Genomic DNA, 19,924 nt, shown 5'->3' on the forward strand with positions numbered 1-19,924 from the left:
ATGGCGGCCAACATTGCCGTGCCGCCCCCTCTCGCCCAGCGACCGCCTCTGCCTGTCAATCAGGCAGAGGTAATCGCTAGGGAACAACGGCCTTTTCGGCTGTCCTGCATGTGCCAGCGCACTGCGGCACTGACACATGCGCAGTTCTGACCCGATCACTGCGATAAACTGCAGCGAGCGATCGGGTCGGAATGACCCCCAATGTCAAAGTGCAGCAACAAAGCCAAATAAGGTATTAGCATGCATAAAACATGGAATTGAGATAAGCGATGAGAGTGTAATCCTACCGCTGTATAAATCATTGGTACAGCCACATCTTGAATATTTTGTACAGTTCTGGGCACCAGGGATGTGCAGTGAGCTAAATGGCTCAGGAGGCACTGGCTATTATCAGAGCCAGATTTACACACACAATACATTAGCCAATTGGGTACATGTGGACATCATACAGAGGTACAGCAGTATAAACTCCTTGAAATTTGGTGAGTTTTGATCAGAGACGTGTGGAAAAGATGCACAGGTAAGACACTGCCTCACCCGTCATTCACTTTTTATTCCAGAGTTTTGGCTATAAAAATTATTAGAATAATGCAAAGAATACATTTTTAACATCTTCTTTGTATTTTTCATATACTTAATACAGTCAAAACTCTGGTTCAAATCATATTATGACAGGAAAGGCTCTGCCTCACCCCACCACACATTACTGCTGGCAGCTCACTATAAAAACAATATCTTAGAACTTGAAAGGGTTCAGAGGCAGGATACAAAATTGATTAAGGGGTTAGAAGCACTGGATTATGAGGAATGGTTTACTCAGTGCTATTTTTGTTGGAAAATAGGTTCAGGTACTGTGGGTGGGGCAGAGGTGAGCAGTGATGTGGGTGAAGCTTCCTAAGGGGCATTGCATCAATTGGCACATTTTTTTATCACATAATGTCCCAAGTACTGCCATATATACACATAATGCCACCAGTAGTGCCAGATACACATAATGCCCCTAGAAGTGCCAGTTACACAATGAACCAAGCAGTGCTAGATACACAATGCCCCAGTAGTGGCAGATACACAATGCCCCCTACACAATACCACCAGTTCTATTTCTTTGGAAAAATAGGTTTAGGAATAACGGGTTTGGAGGCGGAGCTATTAAAAAAGTTATAGATAGACAGATGATAGTTTTTAGAAAAGAAGGCACTGAAAATGGATTTAAAATAAAACTTATCCTATGGAAAATACATTTTTGTCCAGGACAGGTTCAGGAACCCAGTTCCTGATGATGTCATATTAAATGATGGTTCAGGAACTCAGTTCCTTCTGAAAAATAGCACTGGGTTTACTATGTTAGATATGTTTACACCAGAAAAGAGGTGTCTAAGAGGAGACATGATTAATATTTACAAATATATAAAGGGATAATACATGGAGCGATCAGGCAATTAGTTTTTTTTTAGAGATCTCTAGGCAGGACACGGGGACACCCTCTGAGATTAGAGAAGAGAAAATTTCATACCTAATGAAGGAAGGTGTTCTTCAGAGCAAGGGAAGTAAAGATTTGGAATTCTCTGCCAGAGAAGGTAGTAATGGCGGACTTCGTCAATATGTTTAAAAATGGATTAGGTAAATTTCTAACTGAAAAACATACTCAAAGATATAGCATTTAAAATGAATGTATTTTAGTAACAGCATGCATTATATTTGTCAATTAGACTAAAACAGTTAAATTATAATCACATACAGAATAGTGTACGAAACATAATACAGGTTGGACTCGATGGACAATTTGTCTTTTTTCAACCTCATTAACTATGTTACTATTTTATTATGTTATGAAAATCTATTACTGAGATCTTGAGAGAGTGTTGAAATCACGCATGGGATGTGATAGAGTGCGAGGTGTTAAGTGAGTTTTCGGTGGTGCGAGTTGATTTCGCAACACACACAATATAATGTGCAAGTTTTCAGACACAAATGAAGCTCGCATGTGAAAATTCATGAGATTTACCACCAGGAAGCATGTTTTTTTTTAGACCAACCAGAATGCAAGTTTCAATGTGTGTTGCACAATGTGAGAGAAAGACAACATTATTAGCAGACAAAAGTCCCATGATTAAAGCATCCCAGCTTGGCCATTTTGCCCTCTGATAGGATTATCCAGGAGACTGGGAGGAGAGGTGAGTTTCAAAGTGAGAGTTTACAGCTGCAGCTATATCTTTTACAGTAAGACAGTAGAGGGAGGAGAAGGAGGAGGGGAGGGAAGTAGTGCAGGAGAGTTATGCACAGGAGGCAGCTGAAGAAGAGGAGGAGGAGGAGGAGGAGGACACTGAGAAGCAAGCTGTACCTTTATCTGGCAAGACCAGGATGGGACAAAATGTGCAGTTTTCATATGGTGCAAATTGTGCCCTGGTCCATATAATAGCACAGGTGTACCCAAAACTTCTTGGTGCCCAGGCACAGGCCACCCCATGGTCACAAAGGTTGTGCTATGGCAAAAGGTCCAGGAGGCTGTGAATGCAGTCAGCCACTGGCAGCGGAACCTTCATTTTATTAAAAAATGGTACTACAGTACATCACAAAGCAAGTGGCACAATGGAAACTTGCACAGGCAAACCCGGTGAAAGTGAAGATATACAAGGAGGACCTGAAACAAATATTGACCCCTGATGTTCATCCTGCTGAATAAACAAAAACCTGTAGCCCTTGTAACTGTACAAACCTAAATTTTTGTGAAAGGTTCCTTAATAAATCTCCACATGGACAAATTAATGTTAGAGGTAGTACATTTCTTATAATTTTCAAAATACAGGTTGAGTATCCCATATCCAAATATTCAGAAATACGGAATATTCCGAAATACGGACTTTTTTGAGTGAGAGTGAGATAGTGAAACCTTTGTTTTTTGATGACTCACTGTACACAAACTTTGTTTAATACACCAAGTTATTAAAAATATTGTATTAAATGACCTTCAGGCTGTGCTTATAAGGTGTATATGAAACATAAATGAATTGTGTGAATGTAGACACACTTTGTTTCATGTACAAAGTTATAAAAAATATTGGCTAAAATAACCTTCAGGCTGTGTGTATAAGGTGTATATGAAACATAAATGCATTCTGTGCTTAGATTTAGGTCCCATCACCATGATATGTCATTATGGTATGCAATTATTCCAAAATACGGAAAAATCCCATATCCAAAATACCTCTGGTCCCGAGCATTTTGGATAAGGGAGACTCAACCTGTAGCAATATTGTCTGTAAATATTTTTTATTAATGATTATATCAACAGATTTAGTATTAAATATAGTTGCAAAGTTCAAATAGTTTATGTAAAAATAACCATTTAAGAAACATTTAATCTGGCCCACAAATATGTGGCAGTATACCAGAAAACTTAAAGTTTGTGACTGAAAAAGTAAAAAATGTGATGGCTTAAATCAGTTTACTGTGAGGCACCCTAGCAAAGTAAGGGAATGTGAGTAATGTGCACCCTACAACCAGGGTAGGAAAGTCCATTAGCACATAATATGACAGTGTTTACTATCCTAATGATACATATTTACTAATATATGTTTTTTAAAATGATAAACAACATCAATTTGTGTTTCCACAGATGCACAATAAAGGAGGAAGGCTGCACAGAAAAGATGATGATCAACATCTGATGATAAGAAACCTGGTGAGTGGTAAGCACAAAAAACATATTTTTAATTTACAGTAGCTCCTAACTTGTTTCAGTTTACTGCTTTATGGTGGTCATTAAGAGTTGATCGCTAGCTGCCGTTGTTCGCAGCGCAGCGATCAGGCTAAAAATTTGTATTTCTGCGCATGCGTATGCACCGCAATGCGCACGCGTGACATACAAGAACAAAGGCCTTTGTGGTTTTGCACAGGTTCTAGCGACGTTTTCATTCGCCCTGGTGGCTGCAAGAAGATTGACAGGAAAGGGGCGTTTCTGTCAACTTACCGTTTTCAGGGAGTGTTTGGAAAAACGCAGGCGTGCCAGGGAAAACACAGGTGTGGCTGGGCGAACGCTGGGCGGGTGTGTGATATCAAAAGCAAACCCTCCAACGTTAGAATCAACACACACAAAGAGTAAGTCCAGGGCTGGTCTTGTTTTGCACAAAAATTTTTGCAGACTCACTGCTGTACAGGCGTTCGCACTTCTGCAAAGCGAAAATACACTCCCCAATGGGCGGCGACAATGTGTTTGCACAGCTGCTAAAAACTGCTAGCGAGAGATCAACTCGGAATGACCCTCTATGAGAGAGCATTCTTACAGTACAGTATACATTGATTTAGGAATAAACAGTAATGTTTTTTTTCTGTCAGTTCTTTATTCCTTTCTTGTGGGTTATGGCAACCTCTCTGCAAGCATCTGGATATCCAATATCCTGCTTTGTTTTACAGAACCTTGGTGAATTATAGTGCCATTGGCAATATTTGTTCTTGCTGATAATTTCCTGTGATATATAGTGCCTCTGCTGGATGTTTTGTACTATGCAATGCTGTAATTTAAAATTCCAACTCAACTATATATACAGCAGGGGCGGATTGGGATGGAAAACCAGCCCGGTAAATTTATGGAAGCAGCCTTAATGGAGGTATGGTCTGATAAGGGGATGGGGTCTGTTGAGCGGGAGTGGGATCCCTCCTTTTAGGACCTGATTGTATGCAAATGTGGTTTTTCTTGCATCTTTGCTGCTGCTGTGTCTGAGACCAGAGGCGGATTGGGAACTAAAAGTGGCCTTGTACTATTGTGTAGAAGTGGCCCGACATGGGCTGCACAAGAGGTACAGTATAACATATCGTGTAGCCATGGCAGCATCCCTGGATGGCAGAGTTGCTCTTCTGCAGAGATGGAATAACAGAATGAAAGGGGACAATGCAGTGTACTAAGTGCAGTAGGATGCCTGTCATGTGTGGGCTGGGGCCACATGACAAAACACAAAACAGGCACCACAGACACATCGACCTAGCAGCATTCTTCATGGTGAACCCTATGGCCAATCCACCCCTGATATATAGTAGCACACCTTTAAATTACAGTAACCACAAAGAGGCTGGCAGACACTGTTAAGTGTTTACTGAAATTATATGTGTTTATTATTATTAATAATAATCATCATCATCATCGTTTATTTGCATTTGGGGGAGAGCCATGCCGCCCATTTCTTAAAATGAATAACTTGTTCACAAATATGAACCATTTCATTAAATATAAAATAAGAAATGTTATGTTTGTTCCCATGAGGTCCATGTGTTATACATACAGAATACATTGTAAGCTCTATATTGATTGGGAAAGGGGAAGTGGAAGATCTACTGCACTAGTTTTTCTATATTCTTAATTATTAATAGAGGAGCCCAATATGACAATCTCGTCAGTTAAATCAACACTGGGGGTGCTGTCACAAATTATATTGTTGCCACTATACATAGATATGTTCAAAGGGAAAAGGAAAGAATTGGTCTTGCAGTGGCACACTAATACATAGTAATAAACATTTAAAATATAACTTTTAATCACATCTTATTAAAAAGCCCATAACTGTGAAATATTAAAAACTGAAAACAAATGACAAGACAAGGTACAACATATAATTTAAAACCTCACACTGTACCCTCCTGTATCAACCATATATTAGAAGACTATTTAATTTCCCGGTACTATGACCTCTAATAAGTATATTGTGTATACTTCTAGGTTGTGTAATTTTCACATTAAACAATTCTTATATCAATATCCCTGTGTGTTTCCTTCATATGATGTTATAGCTAAAGCGCATATCTGAATCCAATAGTGTATATTGGCTCCAAACTTAATCATTAATCACTATCTGTGGTTGTAATATAGTTATCCTTATCTTGGGTCTACAATCTACTGTAATTATTATCTGCTGCTGGCTGGTGTTCCCCTATAGTTCTCCAATTAACTAATATGTCCAGATTAAGAGTAATATACAGATTACTGCTAACAGTGCTCACTGCTCTAGTATTTATACAGCAATACAGTTGTGTCATCAAATTACCACTGTTGGCATTATCTTATCAGCCTTTTCATACGATGGTTGTCCCACTTGGACTCTTAGATATTAATAAGAGGGAATAACTCTTGTTCACTTTGGGTACATTCTTGCTGGTGACTCAATCTGTTGTTGTTACCTTTACCTAACCAATACAGTACTTTTGAACTGTCACTGTTATCACTATTAAACTGTTTTTTTTTTTTACTACAACAGTAGTATAGTGATATCCACTCAATTGCTGCTGCTGCCTCTATCAGCCTATCTGTACAACAGTTATCCTTATGGGAATATGAGGTACTCTGATTTCTCTGCTGCGATCAACTCGGAATTACCCCCAAAGTGCCAGAAGAGCAAATGTTTCTCTTTTTATGCAGTCAATGTTTATTAAACACAAAATAAACCAAATGAATCAAATAAACCAGTTTTGGAGTCTTCCTTTACCAAAGAACAAATGGGGAGGAGGAGGAGCATGCAAATCAAACCATGAAAGAACAATGGGTAAAAGAGGCCAAAAGGGAGGTTGAGTAGAATAAATGTGTGGAAAAGGTAATTCTCAACTCTCCTGCTGGATATGGAAAAATTATAATGAATCAAAAGCTTGTGGCCTGACCTCTAATGTTATGATCTAAACCCATCAGATTACTTGCACTCTAACCAGGTAAACTATGGGGTTACAAATTCCTTTTACATTTCCTTGACTGTATTTCCAGGTACTGTACATGTTCATTCTTTTAAACAACACTGAGATGAGCAGAAGTGCGTGCCTTTATCGTTTTTGCTGCATTATTATAATGCAGGGATTTTTAGTATTAACAAACAGGCCAGTCAAACCCCAGAAAAAAAGACATCCCATCAACAATGACCGTTGTAGTGATGTAGTGACTGCATTTCCATTATATACATTATAGGTGGAGGAATTCTGTAACTCAGCACACAGACATTATGAGTTAAATTTCCTAAAGCTTCTAAAACAGAGAATTGGTGATGTTGCCTATAGCAACCAATCAGATGCTGTCTATCATTTCTCTATTGCCTTTTAGAAAATGATAGACAGTATCTGATTGGTTGCTATGGGCAACATCACCAATTCTCTGTAGGTATATGTAGGAGACTGACTTCAATATAGATCTGTTATTTAGCTTCATAACCCTAGACCATTATATTATTGATTAAAAGATTATGGAGCTGAACCTATGGTATTTGTATGTATATAGAAAATTATTTAAATATAGGCTTTTACCATCCCATATGAAGTCTCTAAAACTCTTGTAAGTTTCCAGAAGAGACAAGGCAGAATATGAATAGAGAAAATCATTATTGGAACAGAGGATTAAAAAAAAATCAAGATTAATAATCTTTAAAAATGATGTAAAGAATGAGTAGTTTAATGCAGTTAATCATATTTACCATTTACTTGATATTAATATTCAGAAAAGATATTGGCTGATAACGAGAGCACTGCATTGAATCTTTTCCCGCCTTTGTTTTACCATGATGAAGGTTTCAAGGGATTATGAAGACCATGGCCAAGTATAGTAACTGGAATTTGGTCAAAGACTTGCAGCATTAATGGGGCTACGTTACTATAGATAGATGGATGGATAAATAGATAGATAGATGTATTGCAAAATATATTTCATAATCTAATTGTACTGCTCTGTAAAAAAGTAAACCACATGCTTCCTCATCTTCTGAAATATGTTTAATAATAGTATTTAGACTTAGAAAATAATTCTGTATCTGCTTAACAGTGTTTTGATTTCTCTGGATTAGCGGTTGGTGCTGTAATTGTAATTCACTTACATAATGAACTGCACATAGTACTTATTCATGGGTTTGGATCATCTAAAGCCTTCATGGTAATCCCTTTTAGACTGATTTGGAGTTAATTAACTGATCTATATTTAGAATTTTTGCAACAGCTTCTTTATATGCATTTCTTAATGTTAATCACTTTTCCTGTGGTAAAATGATTACACAATAATAATTATGTAGATAAGTATGTATAATTACATTCAACAAAGCAAACTGCTACATTTTTAATCTTTTAGCACAGTTTTAGCAATGTGTTAGTATGTTGTGCAAAAGCTTGAAAATATACAAAGTATAAACAAATAATGCGCCTTCTGTCCCTCTAATGTAGTAGTAAGAATGTTAAAAAATAGACTCTATCTGATTTTGTACATAAAGAATAAAACACATTTTATATTTTTAAATTCAAAAGGAGAGAGAGCTGAATAGGAATTAAAGCATATAAGGGTCTTTGATTTTTGTGATCAGTTAGTTTAGGCTGTGTTGCTAGGCAGATCAAGGGTATTAGCCTGGTTGTTAATTGGTTAGGCGTCCAGTGTTTCATCGGTGCTGGTCCCTCCTCCTGTGGCATTCATGGTGGGGCTGAATGCTGTTGAGTCGGTTCCTCCGGAGGAAGTGGCTTCCGCCTCCGCAGTTGCTCAGTTGACTGTGGCATCAGGGATTCCGGGCCCCTCTGGATCAGGTGAGCAGGATTCTTCTCTCTCCTCATCCGATGGTTCCTCTTCGGATTCATCAGATAGTAGTGATGAGTCAGGTTCCCCCAGGTGCCCGTGCAAACTAGCAAACTTGGTGGCGCGTGCAGTGGCCAAAAAGGTGGGCAAGCGGAAAGAGCTGAAAAAGTCAGCTACTTAAGCAGAGCCACCTTTGTTTAAATATATGGTTCACTGCGCTAACACAGCGGTGACCAGGGGGCTTTGAAAGCGAATGAGGGAGAAGATTAACAAGGGGAAATATATTGATTTCTTCTCTCTTATGGAGGACATGAAGAAGGACTTCGAGAAGGAGAAGAAATCAGGGGGTATGGGTGAGAATGCTTTTCAGAGTTTCCACTACTGGCTGCAGTGTTTTTGTATTTTTTCCGCTTGCTATTTAAACACCAGACCCGCTGAGCATAAGAATGTAGTTAAATATTTATTCCTTATTAATGTGATGCTCTTGAAGTACAAAGACACTGGAGGGATTATGAAGATAAATTTCATTGGTATCAGGATGGCAACCCTACTTTGCCTTTGGGTTTCAAGGATGTCAAAGTCTGGCTCGAGTATACCAAACAGGGCAAGACTTCTCCGGATGTTCCGGGCAAAAAGGGTTTCACGGGTGGAAAAAGAACAGCGGGTCCCCAGGCAAAAGGGCTGTGCTTTGTGTTTAATGACTCAAAAAGCAACCGGAGCATGAAGTGTAATTTTTGCCACTCCTACAATATTTGCGGGGCCTATCATCCAGCCAAGGGATGCAAGTCAGCGGGCGGAGTAAACCAGCCAGTGCAGGGGGAGGTTAGAAGAAGGTCCAAAGTAAAGCCCCTTTTCCCATAGTCATGCCAGAATTGGCCAAGTTTTTGCTTCATTATCCTAATGAAGATGATGCCAAACTCTTGTTGGCTGGCTTTCATTATGGCTTCCACTTGCTTATTTCCGAAATGGTTCAAGTCACACAGGAATTTTAAGTTGGCGAAAGACATTCCCTGTGTGGTGAGGTAAAAGGTGGAGTCGGAAGTTCAATTGGGACACATGTGTGGGCCTTTTGATTCCATTCCTCTACCGGGCTTGTGCATTTCCCCCTTGGGGGTGGTGCCTAAGAAGATTCTCGGTAAATTTCGCCTTATACAACATCTGTCACATCCTCATGGAGGTTCCATTAACAACGCCATTCATGAAGAATTTTGCAGGGTTCATTATCACTTGTTTGACGAGGCCCTGGAGTTGATATGGGGGTTTGGCCCCTAGGCCCTGTTGGCAAAGTTAGATGTTGAGTCGGCCTTTCGACTTCTTCACCTTCATCCTGACTTGTTTAGGTTTATGGGCTTTCAGTTGGGCGGGAGTTACTATATTGACAGGAGTTTGCCCATGGGATATTCTATCTCTTGTGCCTATTCTGAGAAGTTCAGCAGTTTTTTACATTGGTGTGTTTGTACAGGCACCGGTTATGAGGGCATCGCTCACTAATTTGATGATTTTCTCTTTATAGGGCCAAGAAATAGCAACATTTGCCAGGAGTTGTTATCTTATGCAGACACCCTGTTTGCTAAGCTGGGGTCCCCATAGCCCACTTCAAGACTGAAGGTCCTGCATGCTGCCTTTCCTACCTGGGTATCAAGGTTGGTACAGCAGTGGGTTGCTGCCGTATTCCATCCGAAAAGGTTCAGAAGCTTTTAGTCCAATTACATGACTGTTTGGGCAAAAGCAGGGTCAGGCTGCGACAGGTCCAGTACCTTCTGGGATCTTTCAATTTAGCTTGCAGGGTTATTCCCAAGGGGAGGGTTTTCTGCCTCAAACTGGAGAGGGCCACCGCACGGGTGTCTGAGGGCACATTACACCATTCAACTGTCCAGAGAGATAAAGGATGACCTGAGAGTTTGGGCTGCTTTCTTATTTGAGTTTAATTTGGAATTGCTGTGGCCCCTACGGCCTGTGTCCAATGCCCATCTGCAGTTGTTCACTGATGCTGCGTGGTCTACTGGGTTCGGGGCATTCTTTCAGGGTGAGTAGTGTGTTGCTACCTGGCCTCCTTCCTGGGTCCCTCGACGCTTTACGGCTAATTTGTTATTGTTGGAACTTTTTACAATAATCTTCGCAACAAAATTGTGGGTCCCCAAATTGGCAAATCAGACCATCACGTTCTGGTCCGACAATTTGGGTATGGTTCAGGCCATCAACAACCAAAGCACCTCTTTTCCCCAAGTGTTGTGTTTGTTGAGGTTACTCGTATTGAAATGCTTGCGTTTCAACATATGCTTCCCTGCACCTCATGTGCCTGGCATTGATAATGGCATTGCGGAAGATTTATCACGTTTCAACTTCAGTAGATTTTGTGAGTTGGCAATGGGTGCTGAACCCCTGACTTGTCCACCTTCTGTCTGGCAGATTATAGATCAGGTATAGCGAATTTGGTGCAGAAATCTCTGGCTCCCTCAACTCATCAGGCATATTCTGCGGCCTGGCTAGACTCTGAGTCATATCGTGATAGGCTGGCGGGAGTGGGTACATCAGAGGAGAAGCTGTTACTGGCTTTCATTGGGATCATTACAATCAGGGCAGGTCCAAAGTGGCCATGGGCTCTGTGTTAGTGGGTATTTAATTTCACACTCGCTTGCGAGGTGATACCGATCCCACTAAGTCCTTTGTCAAATCCAAAGCTCTCAAGGGCTGGGCAAAAGGTAAGGCCCCCTCCTGCAGACTTGCGCAGGCCCATACATTTGTGTTTGTTGCACAAGTTGCTGGCAATTCTCACCGCAGTAGCTGATTCTGAATTTGAGGTGTCCCTCTTCAGATTGGCTTATTCCTGGGCATTTTTTGGTGCTTTTAGAGGCATAGTGGCATAAAATAAACAGTTGAAGGATACCGGTCTGTTGTTCATGGACGTGGTATGGCAACCGGAGGTGGTATTGTGCAAGATACCCTGTTCCAAGACCGACCAGTTAGGTCAGGGATGTTGAGTGACCTTAAGAAGTGACACGGAACTAGAGTTATGTCGGTTTGGTTAGCGCACATCTATTTGCCCTTACGGCCTCCGGGTGGCTCCCAATTCTAGCTACACGGGGATTACTTGCCTCTCACCAGGTTTCAGTTTGCTGCAGTGTTGAAATGTTGCTTACATGTGTATAACAGCGCAGATTATGGGATGCACTCATTCTAAATAGGAGGCGCTACTAGCACTTCTGCTAGGGGTCTTTCAATGGCCACCATACAGGATATGGGTCATGGGAAGTATGCAGCTTTTAAGTCCTATATTAGGTTGGATAAGGTTTAATGTTGCAATATTTACGCCAACCCAAAAACATTTTTTACCCATCAGTTTGCGAATGGCTAGCATCCGGGAATTGAGGGTGCACAGAGAATTTAGATTTTTTCCTCCGAGGGAGCCTAATTACAATTGGCTGAATCTTAAGGTCCACGGGAGGTTTTTAAGTTTTCTCCTGCATTTGGGTTGCTAGTTACAGTTTTTTAAGTTTTATTTAATGTGTTGTTCTATACACACCCTTTTGAGTTACAGTATCTGACTGTTCGGTTATTTCTGTTACAGCTCCCAATGGGGCAGATGTATTAACCTGGAGAAGGCATAAGGAAGTGATAAACCAGTGATATGTGCAAGGTGATAAACTCACCAGCCAATCAGCTCCAATATGTAAATTAACAGTTAGGATCTGATTGGCTGGTGCCTTTATCACCTTGCACATATCACTGGTTTATCACTTCCTTATGCCTTCTCCAGGTTAATACATCTGCCCCAATGATTCTTGCGAAGAGGTCTGGGTGGTAAGCCATTCCTATGTGTTTTGAACCGAGCGGCACCTTGTTGGTAGACGTGTGTCCGAGTTGTTGGGCGGTAGGAGAGTCAGATGTCTGGGTGTTCGCGGACTTAAATGTGCTAGATTTTTGGATGTAGTGTTCCAGCAGGAAGAACAGTTGGGATGCCTGACTGGTTAGTCATTCACCTGGGTGGTAATGATCTTGGCCAAGTGAAGGGTATTGATTTGATACTCAGGGTCAAGTCAGATTTAGGATTGCTATGGCTTCACTGGCCAGAAGTCCATTTGGTTTGGTAGGATATCATACCCAGATTTACGTGGAGAGGTACCTATGGTGTGGTTGCACTAGACAAAGCTAGGAAGAAGGTCAATTTTGTGGTGTCGAAATCTGTAGTATCTTCTGGTGGTGTTTCTATTAGACACCCATTGTTGGTGCTTCAGAGTCCCACTATTTCAGATGGTATGGGGTACATCTTTCCCCATTGGGTGTTGATGTTTTCCTTAAGACTGTCTTTTCTTTTTGGAGTGAGGTAATTCTAGTTAATGTTGGTCTGGTCTTTTAAATGGTGGGCTGAACCTAGCAGTGGTAGGAAAGTGCTATGATCAGCGGTCATATGTAGCATAGGTGGTCGCTGTGGGGCACTTACCCCTTTGAGGACATTGGTTGTTCCCAGTAGGAGTTCCGTACCATGCCAGTAAGGGGTGGTGAGTCCTTCACAGCACACCTTGTGCTTATATAGAGTATGGGCGTGTTTATAGCCAACATTACAGTTGGCAGCATATCAGTCGCCACAAAGTTGTATGATGATTTGCTTGGAGATGGCCATTGTAGGGTTTTCCCTGCCATCCCTACATTTAGGGTCATCCAAATTAATTAGAGATGAGTGGGTTCGGTTCCCTGAGAACCGAACCCACCCGGAATTCACTACCCGAGCCCAGATCCGAGTCAGGATTGAATTTTCCAGCCTGACTCGGAAACCAGAAGGAGGGAAAACATCATCATCCGGCTGTCGGATTCTCGCGGGGTTTGGATTCCATAAAAGGAGTCGTGCATCACCGCCATTTTCACTCTGGCATTGGAGAGTGTAGCAAGAGGACGTGTCTCCATTCTCAGTGTCCTGCATCAGTACAATGGTAGTGTCTTGTGCTGCATCAGTCCAGTCACAGTGGTGGTGTCCTCTGCTGTCATATGTCCAGTGCTGCTGTATAAGTCCAGTCCAGTGATGCTGTCTTGTGCTGCATCAGTTTAGTGGTGGTGTCTTGTGCTGCATCAGTCCAGTCACAGTGGTGGTGTCCTCTGCTGCCATATAAGTCCAGTCCATTGCAGTGGTGTTGTGTTGTCCTGCATCAGTACAGTGGTAGTGTCTTGTGCTGCATCAGTCCAGTCACACTGTTGGTGTCCTGTGCTGCCATATGTCCAGTGCTGCTGTATAAGTCCAGTCCATTGCAGTGGTGCTGTGTTGTCCTGCATCAGTCCAGTGGTGGTGTCCCTTTATTTCTGTATATGTCCAGTGGTACTGCCATATATGTTCAGTGATACTGCCATATATGTCCAGTGACACTACCGTATATGTCCAGTGGTACAGCCGTATAAATCCAGTGATACTGCGTATATGTCCAGTGGTACTGCCATATAATTTCAGTGGTACTGCCATATATGTCAAGTGGAACTGCCATATAGTTCCAGTGATACTGCCGTATATGTCCAGTGGTACTGCCATATAAATCCAGTGATACTGCCGTATATGTCCAGGAGTACTGCCATATAATTCCAGTGATATTGCAGTATATGTCCAGTAGTGCTGCCGTATAAATCTAGTAGTACTGGTGTATAAATCCAGTGATATTGCCGTATAATTCCAGTGATACTGCCGTATAGTTCCAGTGGTACTGGCGTATAAGTCCAGTGATACTGCCATATAAATCTAGTCCAGTGGTACTGCCGTATAAATCCAGTGGTACTGCCGTATAATTCCAGTGATACTGCCATATAATTCCAGTGGTACTGGCGTATCAATCCAGTAATATTACTGTATAAATCCAGTCCAGTGGTACTGCCGTATAAGTCCAGTGGTACTGCCGTATAATTCCAGTGATACTGCGGTATAATTCCAGTGATACTGTCATATAGTTCCAGTGGTACTGGAGTATAAATCCAGTGATACTGCCATATAAATCCAGTCCAGTGGTACTTCCATATAAATCCAGTGATACTGCCATATAATTTCAGTGGTACTGGCATCTAAATCCAGTAACACTGCTGTATAATCCAGTCAAGTGGTACTGCCGTATAAATCGAGTGGTACTGCCGTATAATTCCAGTGATACTGCTGTATAATTTCAGTGATACTGACGTATAATTTCAGTGAAACTGCCATATAATTCCAGTGGTACTGGTGTATAAATCCAGTGATACTGCCGTATAAATCCAGTCCAGTGGTACTGCTGTATAAATCCAGTGGTACTGCCGTATAATTCCAGTGGTACTGCCATATAATTCCAGTGACACTGCCATATAATTCCAGTGATACTGCCGTATAATTCCAGTGGTGCTGGTGTATAAATCCAGTGATACTGCTGTATAAATCCAGTTCAGTGGTACTGCCGTTTAAGTCCAGTGGTACTGCTGTATAATTCCAGTGATACTGACATGTAATTCCAGTGAAACTGCCTTATAGTTCCAGTGGTACTGCCGTATAAGTCTAGTGAAACTGACATATAAATCCAGTCCAGTGGTACTGCCGTATAATTCCAGTGATACTGCTGTATAATTCCAGGGATACTGCCATATAATTCCAGTGGTACTGGTGTATAAATACAGTGATACTGCCGTATAAATCCAGTCCAGTGGTACTGGCGTATAAACCCAGTGGTGCTGTCCTGTGCTGTATATTATTTACTCCAAATAAAGGGGTTATTAATATTTAATAATTTTCACAGGGTTTGCCCTGTGTGGTGTAGAGGTACGCTCTCCTTTACCGCATATTGTTATATAACTCCAGAAATTTAATGGAGAACAAAAATTTGAAGGATAAAATAGGGAAAGATGAAGAACCACTTCCTTCTATTGCTGAATCTGCTGCCACTAGTCATGACATAGACAATGTAATGCCATCAATATTGTCTGGTAAGGCCGATGCCCAATGTGATAGTAGAGGGCATGTAAACTCCAAAAAGCCGAAGTTCAGTAAAAAGACCCCAAAAAATAAATTTAAATCATCTGAGGAAAATGTAAACTTCCCAATATGCCATTTATGACACGTAGTGGCAAGGAGCGGCTAGGACCCTGGCCTATGTTCATGACTAATGGTTCAGCTTCACATGACGATGGAAGCCTTCCTCCTCCCACTAGAAAAATTATAAGAGTTAAGCTGGCAAAAGCACAGCAAAGAACTGTGAATTCTAAGATGGTATCACAAATCCCCAAGGAGAGTCCAAGTGTGTCAGCGGTTGCGATGCCTGAGCTTCCCAACACTGGACAGGAAGAGTTGACTCCTTCCACTATTTGCATACCCTCTGCAAGTGCTGAAAATAGCACCCACAGTCCAGTTTCTGATATTTAAATTGAAGATGTCACTGTTAAAGTACACCAGGACGAGGATATGGGTGTTGCTGGCACTGAGGAGGAAGTTGACGATGAGGATTCTGATGGTGATGTGGTTTGTTTAAATCAGGCACTGGGGAAGACAGTTGTTGTCCATGGGATGAATAAGCCCATTGTCATGCCTGGGCAAAATACCAAAAAAAGCCACCTCTGTGGTGTGGAATTATTTCTCCACAAATCTGTACAACAGGTGTAAAGCCGTGTGTTGCCTCTGTCAATCTGTAATAAGTAGAGGTAAGGACATTATCCACCTAGGAACATCCTCCCTTATATGTCACCTGCTGCACATTCATCAGAAGTCAGTGTCAAGTAGTGAAACTTTTGGTAAGAACGTAAGCAGTCCATTGACACCTAAATCCCTTTTTCCTCTTGTACCTAAGCTCCTGCAAGCCACACCCCAACTCCCTCAACATCAACTTTCTCCTCTGTATGGAATGTCAGTAGTCCTGCAAGCCATGTCACTGGCAAGACTGAGGAGTCCGCTCCTAACCGGGATTCCTCCAGAGGAACCTTGAGTGGTACGCCTAATGCTCTTGTTGCTACTGCTGTTGTTGCTGCTGGCAGTCAATCATCATCCCAGAGGGGAAGTCAGAAGACCACTTTTACTATTTCAACTAAGCAATTGACTGTCTAACAGTCCTTTGTGAGGAGAATGAAATATGACAGCAGTCACCCTGTTGCAAAGTGGATAACTGACATCTTGACAGCTATTTTTGTCTTAGACGTGCATCCAGTATCTACCATTAGTTCAGTGGGACTTAGAGAATTGATGGAGGTAGTGTGTCCCCAGTACCAAATCCCATCTAGGTTCCACTTCACTAGGCATGCGATACCGAGAATGTATAGAGACATCAGAAAAAGTGTCCGCAGTGTCCTAAAAAATGCAGTTGTACCCACTGTACACTTAACCATGGACATGTGGACAAAAAATCTCTCTGAAACAGACATCCATGCACTGCCATCAAGCAAGGAAGTCAGATTACATGCACATGATGCTCCCATGACACTTCTACAGGACAGAAGAGTACAGTGAGATCACAGGGTCACCACCAAAGTTACTGCCTAGTAATCCCCATTTCATGGAAAAATCTGTAAGCACTAGCAATTTCCATCTATTTACACTTAACTGAATTGGTGCATGTGCAGTGGCTGATTACTTTTCTTGGCATATGCACAGTATGCTGAAATTCATGAGATTTGTGAGCATTAAGACGTTTACCGCCTCAGAATCAGTCCCATTGTTCATTTCTGGTTTTTCTTAGTTTAATTATATTAATTATTAACAGTAGCAGATGAGTTGGTTTGAAGCTTTATTAATACCCCTACATAAATACTTTGTCACTGTTGTTCCCATCACAGTTAAAGTACAATCTGAGGAATTTTGCAATTATAGAACAATGTACTTTGCTTTTTTTATATTTAGGTCATTTTCAACACTGTTTATATAGGAACATTTATTATTCTGTAAAAATAATGTAATTGTAGACCTATATACATAAACATATCTATAAATAAATGAGTAAATCAAGTTCTACATAATACATAAACATATCTATAAGTAAATGAGTAAGTCTAACGCTACATAATTTCACTATTATGACTTGAAAATATGAGAGTAGGGAAGAAAGTCATTACCTGCGATGTAGGTTTGCAACATGGAACTAATACTCAGTATGCCATTCTTTCTTCTATCTGCCATGCCAAGTTTACTGCATAAACAAACAATCTACTGTTAAAATGTAATGGATGATTCAGTTTGCCAGTAGAATAGAATAGAAACTTAAATGAGGCTTGAAAATGAAATGATAATTTTAGGAGTTAAGCATGGATCATTTCAGGAAACAATTCAAATTGTTCTGATACAGTATACTGAAACATCTGTTATTCTCTTTTTAAATATTAAAAAAAATCTATTTATTTTTTACCTTCATTTTCACTGATAAGTATGCTAATATATATTAGGAGCTTTTTTATACTGGTCTGAATACCTTTTTCAGCACTGCATTCACTCAGTAATAGCTTTTGCTCTCATGTACTGAATATATATTAAATGTCTAATGTATAATGTGGAGCAACATTTTTCTTGATATTGTTACCTGTTTAATTTCTGTAACAGTTCATATAATTGGATTTAAAATTTTGGTCATTCCATAAAAGAGATGAAGGCAAATTTAGCAGTAGAGACCAGAGAGACCAGTTCAGCATTGGAAGCAAGTTGTCTGCAATTATACTTGTTTTGCCAGCATGGAAATGAATGCAGATATTTGCAAGAGATTCAGTATGATATCCTGGTTGTTGGAAAGCCGATGTTGAAAATATTATTATCCCCCCCCCCACCCTAACCCTCTGGGGGTGGCGGCAAGGGCTAATCCCCTGGTGGTTGTGGCTAGGATTAACCCATTTAGGAGGGCAGCTAGGACTAACCAACCCTATTGCCTAACCCTAACCCCCACTAGTGCCTAAACCTAACCCTCCTGCCAGGCCCTATTCTTAAAAGTTACCTTGATAATTACCTTTGGGATGGCAGCTGTCCAGTGGGGTATTAAGAGAGGAGGGGAACTGCGTGTAAACTCCATTGTGGGCCCCCTCCTCTCCAGCAGTCAGTAGACTCTGGCATAATGCCAGAGTCAACTGCGCATGTGCAGGTCTCTGGGAACATGGCACCAGTGCCTTGTTCCTGGGTACATTTCCAGTGCACATGTGCAAATCACTCAGAAATGGCTGTGTTTGCCATTTTCCAAGTGATTTGTGGCCGCACAGCAGGACCGCCACGGGGCTCCGGAGGGGTATGTATACTCTATGGGTGTAGTGGGTGTGGTTTGTGCAGTGTGCGGTGGGGGGCCCACCACGACCTAGGGGCCTGTGTGTACCAAACACACTGCTCCCATTATAGAAACGCCTATGAAGCTGTTGGTCTTCCGGTGCCAGTCTCCCGAGTGGTGTCGGGATTCAGGTATCACCACTGAATGCATCCCTTTGCAAGTACTGTATGTTGAGATGAACATATCTAAGTAACCACATTGACAAATGCTTGATTTTATGGCAAATGATCAATATCAATTCGCACTTGCACCAACTCAATCCTTGACGTAAAAGATGTGTCTGAAATCAGAGAAATATATGTGCACACACATAACTGGATAGCCCATACTTCTGTCTACACACTCCCTTACTAAACTTATCCTGTATGCAAATGTTCCATTACCACATATTATATTCAGCTGCAAGTGGAGATGCAGCAGAAATTAATATGACTCAGAATCTCCCAAAGTAGCATATTTTCTGTGACACGACATACTCAGTGCGATAATCTACAAAGTCCATCTGACAAACAGACTTATGTCAGACTCTGAATTTTCCCTTTTTTTGTTTACTTTTGTTTTCATATTTTTGGACATTCTTATAATACAAGTTAATATGAACTATAGATATAAATTATAACTTCTAAAAGTTCATGAAATGTACGCAAAATGGTTAAAAGGTGGGAACGAAGATTCAATAATCAAAATTTTTTGTCATAAATTGACTGATAAGTAAAAATACTCCTTAAGGTCCCAATTGGGCTCATCAAATATGTGAATAGATACACAAGGCATCAAAAATGGTCATGGAGGTTTCAAAGTTATGCAAGCAACAAATTTGTAAATGCAATAACATTAAATCCAATTGATCACAAGAAGGAAATATACAATTAACATACATATGATGAAAAAGGTACCTTGTAAGATGTTTTAGCCCCTTCAACAGAGGTAGAATGATAATTACTGTACATGTACAAGGAGTTGGGGTGATCCTGCACAGCTATTGAGAATAATTTGCCAGTTTGGTGTAAAGACCAACTATAAAGCTAATATTTGTAGGACACAATTTGTGCTGGTATGTGTGTTGGTGATGCTCCCCTGAGGAAAAATGGCATGAATATCACAAAAGGTTGTCCCTGTGACAGAACAGGGGGACAGGAAGTTTATCTCTTTGTGGGGGCACTCTTGCATAAAGTAAACCTGAATATTG

The sequence above is a fragment of the Pseudophryne corroboree genome, chromosome 2 (genome assembly GCF_028390025.1).
Source record: "Pseudophryne corroboree isolate aPseCor3 chromosome 2, aPseCor3.hap2, whole genome shotgun sequence".
In the NCBI taxonomy this organism is placed as follows: Eukaryota; Metazoa; Chordata; class Amphibia; order Anura; family Myobatrachidae; genus Pseudophryne; species Pseudophryne corroboree.